Genomic DNA, 12,254 nt, shown 5'->3' on the forward strand with positions numbered 1-12,254 from the left:
TCAAAAAGATAAAGAAGAAAGATTTTACAATCCAGCACGCAACATACATGCATAAATAACAAATGCATTTGCTTATGCTGGAAAGAAAATACCAACTCCACAGGAAGAATAAAATTTACAAGAAAATAAACACTACCTTTACCGAAAAAAAAAATCAAATCAAATCAAATGTCTACATTAGTAATCAAGGGATAATTGAAACATAGGTCTGAACCCTATAATTATTCCTAGTGGACCCCCAGCGGCCAATTGATTCAAATTGTGGTGAAATATCAATTTTATCATTATTCTATAAAAAGAAAAATAAAAAAGTAAATAACAAGAAATAAGTAAAATTGCATATTTGGTACTAAACTTTGATCTTTGTTTCAAAATCATCGTAATGCTTTAAAATGCTTTACTTTAATCCTTATCACCGTATGATAGATGAGAAATCGAGAACTACTAACGAAACTCATGCTATGTCCATGTCATCAAAAAGAAATCGGTTCCCCTATTTTTTGTGTTGGAAATATTTTAGTTAATAACAAATATCAAATAAACAATATATTCCAAATGATTATCAAGAACTGAAAATAAAGAGAAGTTTAAAAATAATCTTACATTGCTATAAAATCACGTGAAAGTGTTGTCTTTGTTAATTCCTGCCATCCAAAGTAAATCTTGATGCGACAAGTCCACAATTCAAAGAATTAGACTTTAGTGTTAATATTTGTATTGGATGTATTTTCACACTCAAGAACAACCTTCAACAATGTCTTTTCTTTCAGTAGATCAAGCATGAATACCTAATCGCACAAGCACAAATACTATTCCCACAAGAAAAGTATATAGAAGAGAAAGATAACTCTATGTAGAAGAGAGGAGTAGTAATATTGTTCTGATCGAGATAGAGAGCCAAACTGAAGTTCCGATGGTTCTTTGTTCTGTAATCTTGTTGTATTCCCTGTCCTTATACCGATGGGGAAAGCAAGGATTTGTTTACAATGAAGCAAAATGAGGAGAAGTGGGTTGAGTTCGAGAACTCAATGGAAGATGTTATAACAAGGAGTGGACTTGACAAGAGAGCATCTTATTCGACATTAGAGGGAATCATGCTAATTTTGATGAGCCAGCTTTTGGTGGTTTATTTGATTTCTTTCAAAATATAGCATCAATGGACCTTATAATATACCGTTCCTTTCAATAGACCAAGCACAAATACTGTATTCGTGCAACAAAAAAAAAAGAAAAAGAAGAAGAAGAAGAAGAAGAAGAAGAATGTAGGAGAGGAAGAACACAAGCACAAAACCTATTAGGCGATCCAGATAATGAGCAATTATAACTGATAGGAAAGTGTTCTGTTATATGCTTGAAAATATCTTGATTAAGGAAGAGCATAAATACTATTCGCACAAAAAAGGTAAGTAGGAGAGGAATAACACAAACACAAGGCACAAATGCACAACTCATTCGAGACGAGTGATTTAATTATGGATAAAGTTCACACTAAAGGTCTATTTAGAATTTGCTTATTGTAATGAAATTGAAATTTTTTTGCAAAGTTAGTTGAAATATTACGATATAATCCATAAATAGTACCAAAAAGTGTAGTGAAATCTATGAATAATAAGTTAAATAGTAAAATAAACTAATTTTTTAAGCTGGAGCCTAACACACACTAATTAAGATATTAAAACAAGATTTACAATAGTTTATAAAGAGCTTACTCTTTATTAACGTGAGATCACTCACACAGTTAAAAGTGTTTGTACCACACCAATATCTTCATCTGCACGAGATCCAGTACACTCTGCTCTACTCCATGCAAAGCAAGGAACCAAATCCAGTTTTCTCACCACCATTCACGTATTCCTTTATTCCTTTCTTAATTCACACTACTAACACTGTGCCTTTCCCTAACTCAAAAAGCACTATTACTTTCCATTTACTCTCTTTTGCTAAACAAGAATTACAAACAGTGTGAAATGGAAGTGTCCGAGTCCAGTTCAGACAATCAGTTCATCATGCTCCATGGTGACCTAGACCTGAACATCGCCGAAGCCCAACATTTACCCAACTTGTCCCTCATCGATGTTCGTCAGCTCCGCCGTTGCTTCACCGCCCCTGACAGTCACGCTATCGAAACCACCCGTCAACACAAACCCAAAATCCAATTCTGCAACCCTTACGTCGAAGTTCTAGTCTCAAATGCCACAGTGGCTAGCACGCGTGTCATCAAGAACACCACCAACCCTAAATGGAACCAGTACTTCCATATCCCACTGGCACACCCCGTAAATCAATTAACATTCCATGTCAAAGACGACGACCTCTTCGGCGCCGAGATAATCGGCACCGTCCATATTCCGGCTTCGAAGATCGCCACAGGCGAATTCATCTCCAACGATTTCGACATCCTCAGCTCCTCCAAAAAACCGCTGAAACTAAACACGAAGATTCGTCTCGTACTACAGTTCACGTCGTTTGATAAAAATCCAAGGTATGAGCATGGCATTGCGTCGGACATAGGCGGCGGCGGCGTAGCACGCTCGTACTTCCCGTTGAGAAAAGGAGGCTCCGTGAGGTTGTACCAAGATGCGTACGTGCCCGAAGGGTTGTTGCCGGAGATTGAATTGGATGACGGTAAGGTTTTCAAGCACGAGAAGTGTTGGGAGGACATTTACTCTGCGATCTCAGAGGCTCACCATTTGATTTACATTGCTGGATGGTCGGTTTTTCACAAGGTGAAGCTGGTGAGAGAGAGAGAGCAGACTCGGCGGCCACTGCCACTTGGTGGAGATTTGACGCTCGGTGAGTTGCTCAAGTTCAAGTCCGAAGAGGGGGTGAGGGTTTTGATGTTGGTTTGGGATGATAAGACCTCTGGCGATAGGTTCTTCAAGGTACGTGCCTTCTTATATGCATGGCTCGTGAAATAATAGCTAGCATTAGAATTGATGTAATTTCAAAAAATTCCTCTAATATACTATTTATAAGATAATTACATCAAATTAGTCTACAAGATCAAAATCAAATCAAATCAAACAAATCACACCCATTACCATCGCAACCCAACCACACACATTAAACCCAAATCGCGACCCACCCATCAATAAATCAGATCAAACCCAACTAGAATCATCAAACCCATTTGGTACCACCATCACGACCCATCTATGCTCAACAAATCGCAATTTGCGACATAACCACTATCCTCCACCTAGAACATGACCTAACCACCCATTTGTGTTGATCGATGCATGAGAGTTTTTTTTTATATATATAAACTTTGTTGATGAATAGTAAATCTATTAGGACATATATGAATTATGTTAAGAACATATGTAATTTAGAATTGACTAATCATTTGACAAAACGCACTTTACTTATAATTGGATAGATCTAGGATGGTTTAAATCTCCAATAAACATGTTTGTTCAAATCAAGAGTTAAAATCATGCAAATCTGTTCAAGAAAGAAGTGAAGAAGTGTTGTATTTTAAAACTCGACAGCTAGCTCGATAGATGACATCTATTGAGGTTTAAAAGGTAAATTTAGTCCGATGCTCAACAGCTTCTCCACAGATACCCTATCTGTCGAGATTTACAAAAATCAGTTTTTCAGATCTGATTTCACATATATTTGTGTATACTTGTTTAGACTTTCTTTTCTTACAACTCAAAACATATATAAGGATTATTTTAAGGGTTGTCTCAGTTGATGAAACTTAATGCAAATGTTTTGTTCAAGAAAATTGTGACCAAAAACAGAATTTACCCTAGTTCGTCTTTCTTTTGAAGAAGCTACTACGTTTATATGTCTTGCAGCCAACATCCTTCTCAAGTTGGTGTGTTAGTCACGTACTTTGATTCGTGCAAAGGAGTAAGCTGCGTACTAGGATCCGTGTATCGATTGGTTAGTCACGTACTGAGAACCATGCATTGAAAATGAGAGATTGTCACTACAAAACAAGTTCAATTGTGTATTGGGGTAAAGATTCAACTATAAGTTGGTATAAGGTACTGAGATTCCTTTACTTGTTGCTTGTTGTGATAATAGTAGATTCTCAGGAGTAGTGACCTTAAAATCAATCGGTGAGGTTTTTGTTTTGGAGGTTTTTCCCATTCGTAAACAAATCACTGCGTCAACTTTATTTTCCACTGCATTTATCTTGGTTGGTGATTTGTTTGTGCTATCACGCGTATTGCATATTAATTGAATTAATTAATTAACTTGACTAATTATTTGGTTAATTTATCATAAGGAGTCAATACATTCTTGGTCTACAAGATCAAAATCAAATCAAACAAATCACACCTATCACCATCACAACCTAACCACACTCATCAAACCCAAATCGCAACCCACCCATCAATAAATCATATCAAACCCAACTAGAATCATCAAGCCCATTTAGTACCACCATCACGATCCATCTATGCTTAGCAGATTGCAATTTGTGACATAACCACTATCCTCCACCTAGAACATGACCTAACCACCTATTTGTGTTGATCAGTGCATGAGAGAGAGTTTTTTATTTTTATTTTTATAAACTTTGTTGATGAACAATAACTCAACAATAAATATATTGAGTTACTATTTATTTGTTATCTGTGAATGTCAAAGTATTGATGTTAATGCATGATGTATTTATTGGTGCTTAATTATTATTTTTTAAATGAATTGCTGTTTAACTAGCTTGATAAAAATTCACTAAGAAAAATAGAGCTAATTTTACGACTATTGATAGGATATTTTGTGAGTAGAGTACAACAAGAATGATGATAGTGTTGATTCAATGTGAAAATGATATTACATTAATAAAAAGAAAATTTCACCTCATATATTATGAAATTTATTATGTCAGTAGCATTGTGTTGCTAAAAAATCCAACTTTCTATTATATTGAGATCCTCTCAATGTTAAATGAATTATTTGATGGTTCAAATTACATATTACAAATAAAAAACAATGTCATTTAAATTTAAAATAAAGTGGAACTTTGTCCTTTAAATTTCAAATTACATCCTCTCTTGTAGTTTTTCCATTGAATTAAACTTGGTGCACACAAACGATTTTACACAGTTTTACACATAGCCCAAAAGCAACTCAAATCTTGACTTGAAGTGGATTTCTAACTTAGTGTGCAAAGCAGTTTATATGTAGTAAACATTACTTATATCTGTTAGGAGATTGCCTTAAATTCCAATTGTAACTTGAAAAGTTATTTGAGTTTTATAGTTGAAGAAGAAAAAATTAATTTGGTTATTGTACGGGACATGATCCCGGGCCCATTGGGCCTTGGGCCTTGGCCCAAACAATCTCTAGGAACATCACCAAGCCCAAGTCCAATGGTAGGCCCATTTCATTTTGAATGCATGGTAGACAAGCTCATACCAATCAGATATGACTTGGTCGGGAATACATTTACTCAAGATAGTTCATGACCTCGCCAGCTTGGTATTGCCATGGGGAGTATTGTTACCGAGCAAACTTTTGGAAGTTAGAACCAGTTCCAATGTCATTACCACTGTTCCCAATGAAACATATTCCTTGGCAGGAATAATTAAATTGGACCCCACCCACACGAGTGAGGCTAGAACGCAATCATGACCACTCCACCAACCTCAAGCTATAAATAGTAGGAGGGAGTAGAGAGAAGGAGTTGGCAATTCTGAGTAAAAAATAGAGAGTGAAAGAGAGAGAGAGTAAGTACTGTCGAAATAGAGTAGAACTTAGAAAGGGAAGAGGAGAAATTCGTGAGGGCTAAAAGGTGTCTCTAAGATACTTGGTAAGGAGCTATCGCTAGTAGGAAACACTAAACCCATCATACAAATAAATTGTGAGTCCAATCCTAAGCTTTGTCTATTGAGCAAATTTTGGGTATGCACAATTATTTTTGGGTTTTCTTGGTATGAAAGAAAGTTTATTCCTTATCAAAGAAGAATTGTATTCCTTGTCCACAAAAGAATAGGAAATTAGAGTCTTATAAATAGACAATGCTATTAAGAAATTGATAGCTTTGGGCCAAGAGTCCTCCCCATGGGAATAGGAAAAATAGAGCATCAAATCAAGAGGGAAAAAATTTACTTGGGAAGTAGTGCAAAGAAAGAGACAACGAGGTTTGGATTTTCTCCACAACGTTTTTTTTTTTTGTGGGTAAAGTGCACAAATCAATGAGAATTTGTGAGGCTTTGTTTGATGTTGAAAAGTGAAGAAAGAAGAAGAGAAAACACGTCCAAGGAGAGTCGCATGAAAGAAAAAGAGATAGCAGCCAAGATGAGCCGCTGGAAGAGAAAGAAGAAGAAATCACAATGAGCACAATTAGTATGAGAGAGAGAGAGAGAGAGAGGGCAAAAAAAAAAAAACAATATTATTTTTTTTAGCCATAAGATATACACGAGGATTGATCTAAAGGGAGACATAAACATAAGAGGTATTGTAATTAATTTAATAATAGTAAATTTATTCAAAATTTGTCATGTAGTTTTCCTCTTTAAAGAAAAATAATTTTCCACTTAAATAATTCTTGTACATGATTGTTATTTTGGATTTGAAAATTTTGGTGAAAATAATTTTTTTTGGGAACTAATCAACCCTCTACCATTGGCATCATCTATGGGAAGCAGCATGACATTGAGATCCTGTCTAAACGAGTGCCATGACAACTCGAGCCACCTGGTAATCTCCCTCCGGAGGCAGATGACCCAAAAGGCACTTGCATAGAAACCATAATGATATATTCTTGAGTATGGGGCGAGACCAATTGCGGAGACCAAACCTTTGACCAATAAAACATGAATTCAGACAGGCACCAGCTTGTCAAAATTCTCTTTAAAGTACATTGCTCAAGCCTCTCCCTTGCGAGTAAAGCTGGAAAGATCGACAGGCATGTCCCTCTCAGAAGGGAGCCACACATGCAAAGATAGCAAATAGCTTTTTTTCTGAGGAGAAGACGTCCAAGGAACCGTAAGGATCAGAAGATTTCCCTCATACATAAGGAGATCAAAGCAATTTGAAAAGAACAACGAGAACAGTTTTTGCCTTGAGAAGGTCGAGGCAAGAGATCCCGGTCACTGACAAGTGCTCACAACAGAAAAAGGTTGGCAAACAATTTAGATGAAACCTGGGTGCCAGGCAGTTCTACTCGGACCTCTGAGCTTAAGGGAGGCTAACATGCCATCTGCATTGCTTATTTAGTTAGTTGCTTTAAAATTTTGAGCTGTCATACTAATTTCAATATAAATGAGTATGAAAGTCTGTGATAAATATAAGTAAGAGTCACATAAAATGGTTTGATTATATGTAAACGAGAGTAATTAATGTAGCATTAGGGAGAACGATTTGATTCAAGTTGAGGAATGAGAAAAGATAGAGACAAGCCTAAAATAGAATTAGAATAATAATAAAAAATGACAAGTAGTGAAGTATGGTTTAAGATAAAATAGAATAGTAGAAAAGAATATATGTGGATAATCTTAATTAGTTTGTCAAGGATCCATATGAGTCCATAAATATGGAACTAAAGCTTGGTTATTGTTGTATTGTGTAGGGAGTGATGGCTGTCATTCTTGAATCACTTAATTCATGACAGTAGTTTTCATTAATAGATACAAAACTAGTTTTCGGTCTTTGTACTGTAATTGAATTTAAATTCTTATGGTGGTGAACATTGATGTCGCTATGCATGTGTAATTGCAACTTAGAGACAATTATTATTTGAATTAGTAATCGGGTTGAGTGCCTTTTGAGTGGTATTCTGAAGTGGGATTGGTTGTAGACTGGAATGATGCAGACACACGATGAGGAGACCAGGAAGTTTTCAAGCATTCATCCGTCAATTGTGTGTTGACACCTCGCAATGCTAGCAGTAAGCTGGGCTATATCAAGCAGCAGGTGAATTTTTTTTATAGGTTGTGAAATGTCTTTTGAAATATATTGATAATGGTGTTTGTTCATTTTGAACATATTTAATTAGGTTTAAAAATATTTTTAGTTGTATTGGATTTGGACTCACAGCTCTATTATTTCTTTAATCATGGCCGTACCATTTGATTTCTTTTGAATGAGCTAGAAAACTTGCTGAAGTTGTTTATGTGATGGTTCTATACAGGTTGTTGGAACCGTTTTTACACACCATCAAAAATGTGTTCTAGTGGATACGCAGGCATTAGGCAATAATCGTAAGATAACTGCATTTTTAGGAGGGATTGATCTTTGTGACGGTCGTTATGATACACCAGACCATCGTCTATTTCACGATCTTGGCACTGTATTTCAAAATGATTATCGCAATCCTACATTTCCTGTAAGTTGTTAGTCAAATGGTTTTGTAACAGCAAATTTTAACATGCCATATTTCCTTTTTTTCTTTTTCTTTTTTCGAAAGGTGACATTTATAGTTTCTTAGTACCGATTCTTGAGATATAATGTTCTACAATATCCCCCGCACCTTTCTCCTTGGCTAAGTGTTCTACCATATGGCTTTAGAGCAAGAGCTGACATCTTTTTACAGTTCTAGTCCTAGGTAGTGGGTTCTCTTCAAACTTACATGGCGTTATGTTTGAATTGCAGTAATATTTAGGTTAAATAAATGACTACTTCTAATTTTAGTCTCAGAATGTTGTCAATTATCATGTCACCCCTATAGTCCATTCTCAACTTTCTTTGTACTTCTTGTGCAAAGTCCCATTGTATACATAACAAGATGTCACTGAAAATTTTGTTTCTCAACATAGTTTTAAGCTAACATTACACTGCCATATTATGCTAGTAATTTATGCACTTCTTCAAGTGTGAAATGGAGAATTTTTCCTTCATTTCTTTTTATGTAATAAGTGCATTCCTGCTTATTTCTATTATGTACTTATAGGTAGCAGGTGTTTCTTTTTTACGTTCTTTGTTTTCTCCATATTTCTTATGTATGAACTAGGCTGGAACCAAGTCTCCAAGGCAACCTTGGCATGATTTACACTGCAGAGTTGAGGGGCCTGCTGCATATGATGTTCTTATAAATTTTGAGCAGCGTTGGAAAAAAGCAACAAAATGGAAGGAGTGTGGACTACGTGTCAAAAGGGTTTCCCATTGGCATGATGATTCTTTAATAAAAATAGAACGCATTGCATGGATACTAAGTCCTGCCCCATCTATATTGAGGGATGGTTCCACATCTATTCTACCAGATGATCCCACGTTATGGATTTCCAATGAAGATGATCCTGAAAGTTGGCATGTTCAGGTTTGATTTTACAAGTTTCTTTCGAGTAAAAGCTTCCGTTTTTTTTTTTTTTTGGAGGGGGGGGGGGGGGTGGTGCAGGGAAGGGGGGGTGTGGATTGAAATTTTCCTCTATTTATTTTTTGTTTTGCAGATTTTTAGGTCCATTGATTCGGGATCAGTGAAAGGATTTCCCAAAATTGTTGACATGGTTGAAAACAAGGTTTATATATGCTCAACTTTTTTTTTTCTTTCCTTTCCTCTCCTTTTCCTTTTTTTGTCTTTATTTTTATTTCTCTTTCTCTTTATAGGAAAACGAATTTATATCGACAAGAGTTTCAATGTTTCTATATATCAGTAATTAGTTGCACATCATATTGCAATTTCCTATTTCCTAAATGGCACTCTTCTACTGCAGAACCTTATTTGTTCGACAAAATTGGTAATAGATCAAAGCATCCAAACAGGATACATCCAGGCAATCAGATCTGCTCAACATTTCATATATATTGAAAATCAGTATTTTTCTGGATCGTCATATGCATGGCCATCATATAAAAATGCAGGTCGAGTTCATAATCTTCTGTTACACCACATTGTTGTCCTTTCTTGTCTATTCAATATTGTTTCCATTTCTTGCACCTGAATTCTCTTTCTGCTACATGCTATTAAGTATTCAATGTAAACTAGTATTCTTGAGATCTCCAAGTCCTAGTGGTTTATATTTGAAAACTAGCCTCTAGATTTCTGTATCCAATTTGTTTTCTTGTGACCAGATTATACGTATCACATTTATCTTATATAATGCCATGTGCTAATGCACACACAAAATTGATGAAGTATTGTCAATTTTGAAACGTATGTAGTCATTGCTACATTTCTACTTAATTTTAGCCACCATAAGGATAGGCTTCATTGTTCACTTATTATTTCTAACTTTACGTTCTGTTAGTTATATTTTCTGTATATATATTTGGGTAACAATCATGTGCTAGTGCTAAATATCAAATACCTTCCTCATTCATTGGATGGAACAGCTTCTCAAGTTTGACTTTCATGATTTGATAGCAGGAGCTGATAATCTAATCCCAATGGAATTGGCATTAAAGATAGCTAGTAAAATTAGAGCAAAGGAGAGATTTGCAGTGTATATTGTCATACCAATGTGGCCTGAGGGTGATCCAACTTCTGCGGCTATGCAAGAAATTCTCTTTTGGCAGGTAATATGGTTATTGTGAAGGAGTTCTAGCTCAAATGGCACATTCCCCCCTTATAAGAGGAAGGTGGAAGGTGAGGTCGTGGGTTTAAGGCTTATTAGGTGTGTGTGTGTGTGTAAATTACCAATAAAAAAAATATAGTTATCTAATTCTAGACCATAAACTGAAAATATTGTTTCATGTCCTGAGACAAATAAGATAGCTACAGAAGGCCGATACTTTCTTACAATAAAAATCAAGAAAAACAAATACTGGACTTCTTTTGGGCATTGGTGGCCTTCTTCTCTAGCACCTTGAAGAATATGCTCTCTTACTCTGCCACTAACCTGTAGTTTGTATTTTAGAAATTATTGGTTTTGATTGATTTATTAATAACAATTCCAGATGGACAATATAAATGATGGCAACCCGAATAACACAATTCATATTCTAGCTTTACTTGTTTACTCTTTGCAGGGCCAAACAATGCGAATGATGTATGATATAGTCGCAAAGGAACTGGATATTATGCAGCTTGTAGATTCAAATCCTCTAGATTACCTCAATTTCTATTGCCTTGGTAATCGGGAAGATATTTTTGAGGAAAGGTTAGGTGATAATGCTGATAAGGTAATTGCTTTAATGGAAATCTCTTTCTAAGTGTTTTAAATTGTCATGACATATATATACCGGTCTGTGGTTGGCATACAGTATATAAGTAGTCTGTTACTTCTACTGCTGAGAATCTCTTAGCTGTTTTTTTTTGTTATTTGACTTTCTTTCTCAAAATTTTTGGAATTACACCATTCTGATGGATTGTCTCATCAACTTGTCATTAAAATATGGCTTCATTTTATATTGTTGCAAGAAATTAATTCTTTTAGAGTTGATCATGATTGAAATTTTCTATCAGGTCTCGGATACACAAAAATTTAAGCGATTTATGATTTATGTACATGCCAAGGGAATGATAGTAGATGACGAATATGTAATAGTGGGATCTGCCAATATTAACGAGAGATCCATGGCTGGTACAAAGGACACAGAGATAGCTATGGGTGCATATCAGCCCCATCATTCTTGGGCATCAAGGAAGAAACATCCGCATGGTCAGGTTCGTATTGTATTTCTTTTTTCCCAAACGCAAACACTAGATATCAAGATTCGTAATCCAAAGATTATGCTCATGTCTGGGTTGGGGTATAACCTCCAATCATTAGCACTGTCTATTGTCTATTGTCTATTGTCTTATGAATAATAAAAATTTCATACTCCATAGGATTCACTTGGCAATGTGGTTTACAATACATATCCATGTGCAGGTGTATGGATATAGAATGTCATTGTGGGCTGAGCACCTTGGGAAGGTGGATACATGCTTTGAGGAGCCAGAGAGTTTGGAGTGTGTGAACACAGTGAATGGGATTGCTAAAGAGAACTGGAAGAGGTATACAGATAAGGATTTTACACCATTGCAGGGCCATCTTCTTAAGTATCCTGTGCAGGTAGATGAGTATGGGAAGGTTAGCCCCTTGCCTGGACAAGAGAATTTCCCAGATGTTGGTGGAAAAGTACTGGGAGTTCATTCAGTCACCCTTCCTCATACTCTAACAACATAATCTCCACCCATTGTTGTGTTCTTACATGATTAATTAGGAAGCATGGTGGACACACCAGAATTTTGAGGTTGTTAAACTGAAGGTGTTAAAGAGTTCGTGCTCCTGGCTTTCTGCCCCCTTTTGTAAATGATTGGGCTACAATAGGCTTTGAGTGTAATACAAATGCATGAACGTAGTAAGAAGGTTGACATGTTGTGAATATTTGTCCATATGCAGATGCTTGGTTTCCATCTTGTCACTTAG

General features: G+C 35.8%; 1 pseudogene; it reads left to right on the forward strand.

The window, feature by feature from the left end:
- The first annotated feature begins 1,767 nt into the window (after nt 1-1,767).
- Nucleotides 1,768-12,011, forward strand: LOC142623648 (phospholipase D delta-like; annotated as a pseudogene).
- Nucleotides 12,012-12,254: the final 243 nt, after the last annotated feature.

The sequence above is a fragment of the Castanea sativa genome, chromosome 2, assembly GCF_040712315.1.
Source record: "Castanea sativa cultivar Marrone di Chiusa Pesio chromosome 2, ASM4071231v1".
Classification (NCBI taxonomy): Eukaryota; Viridiplantae; Streptophyta; class Magnoliopsida; order Fagales; family Fagaceae; genus Castanea; species Castanea sativa.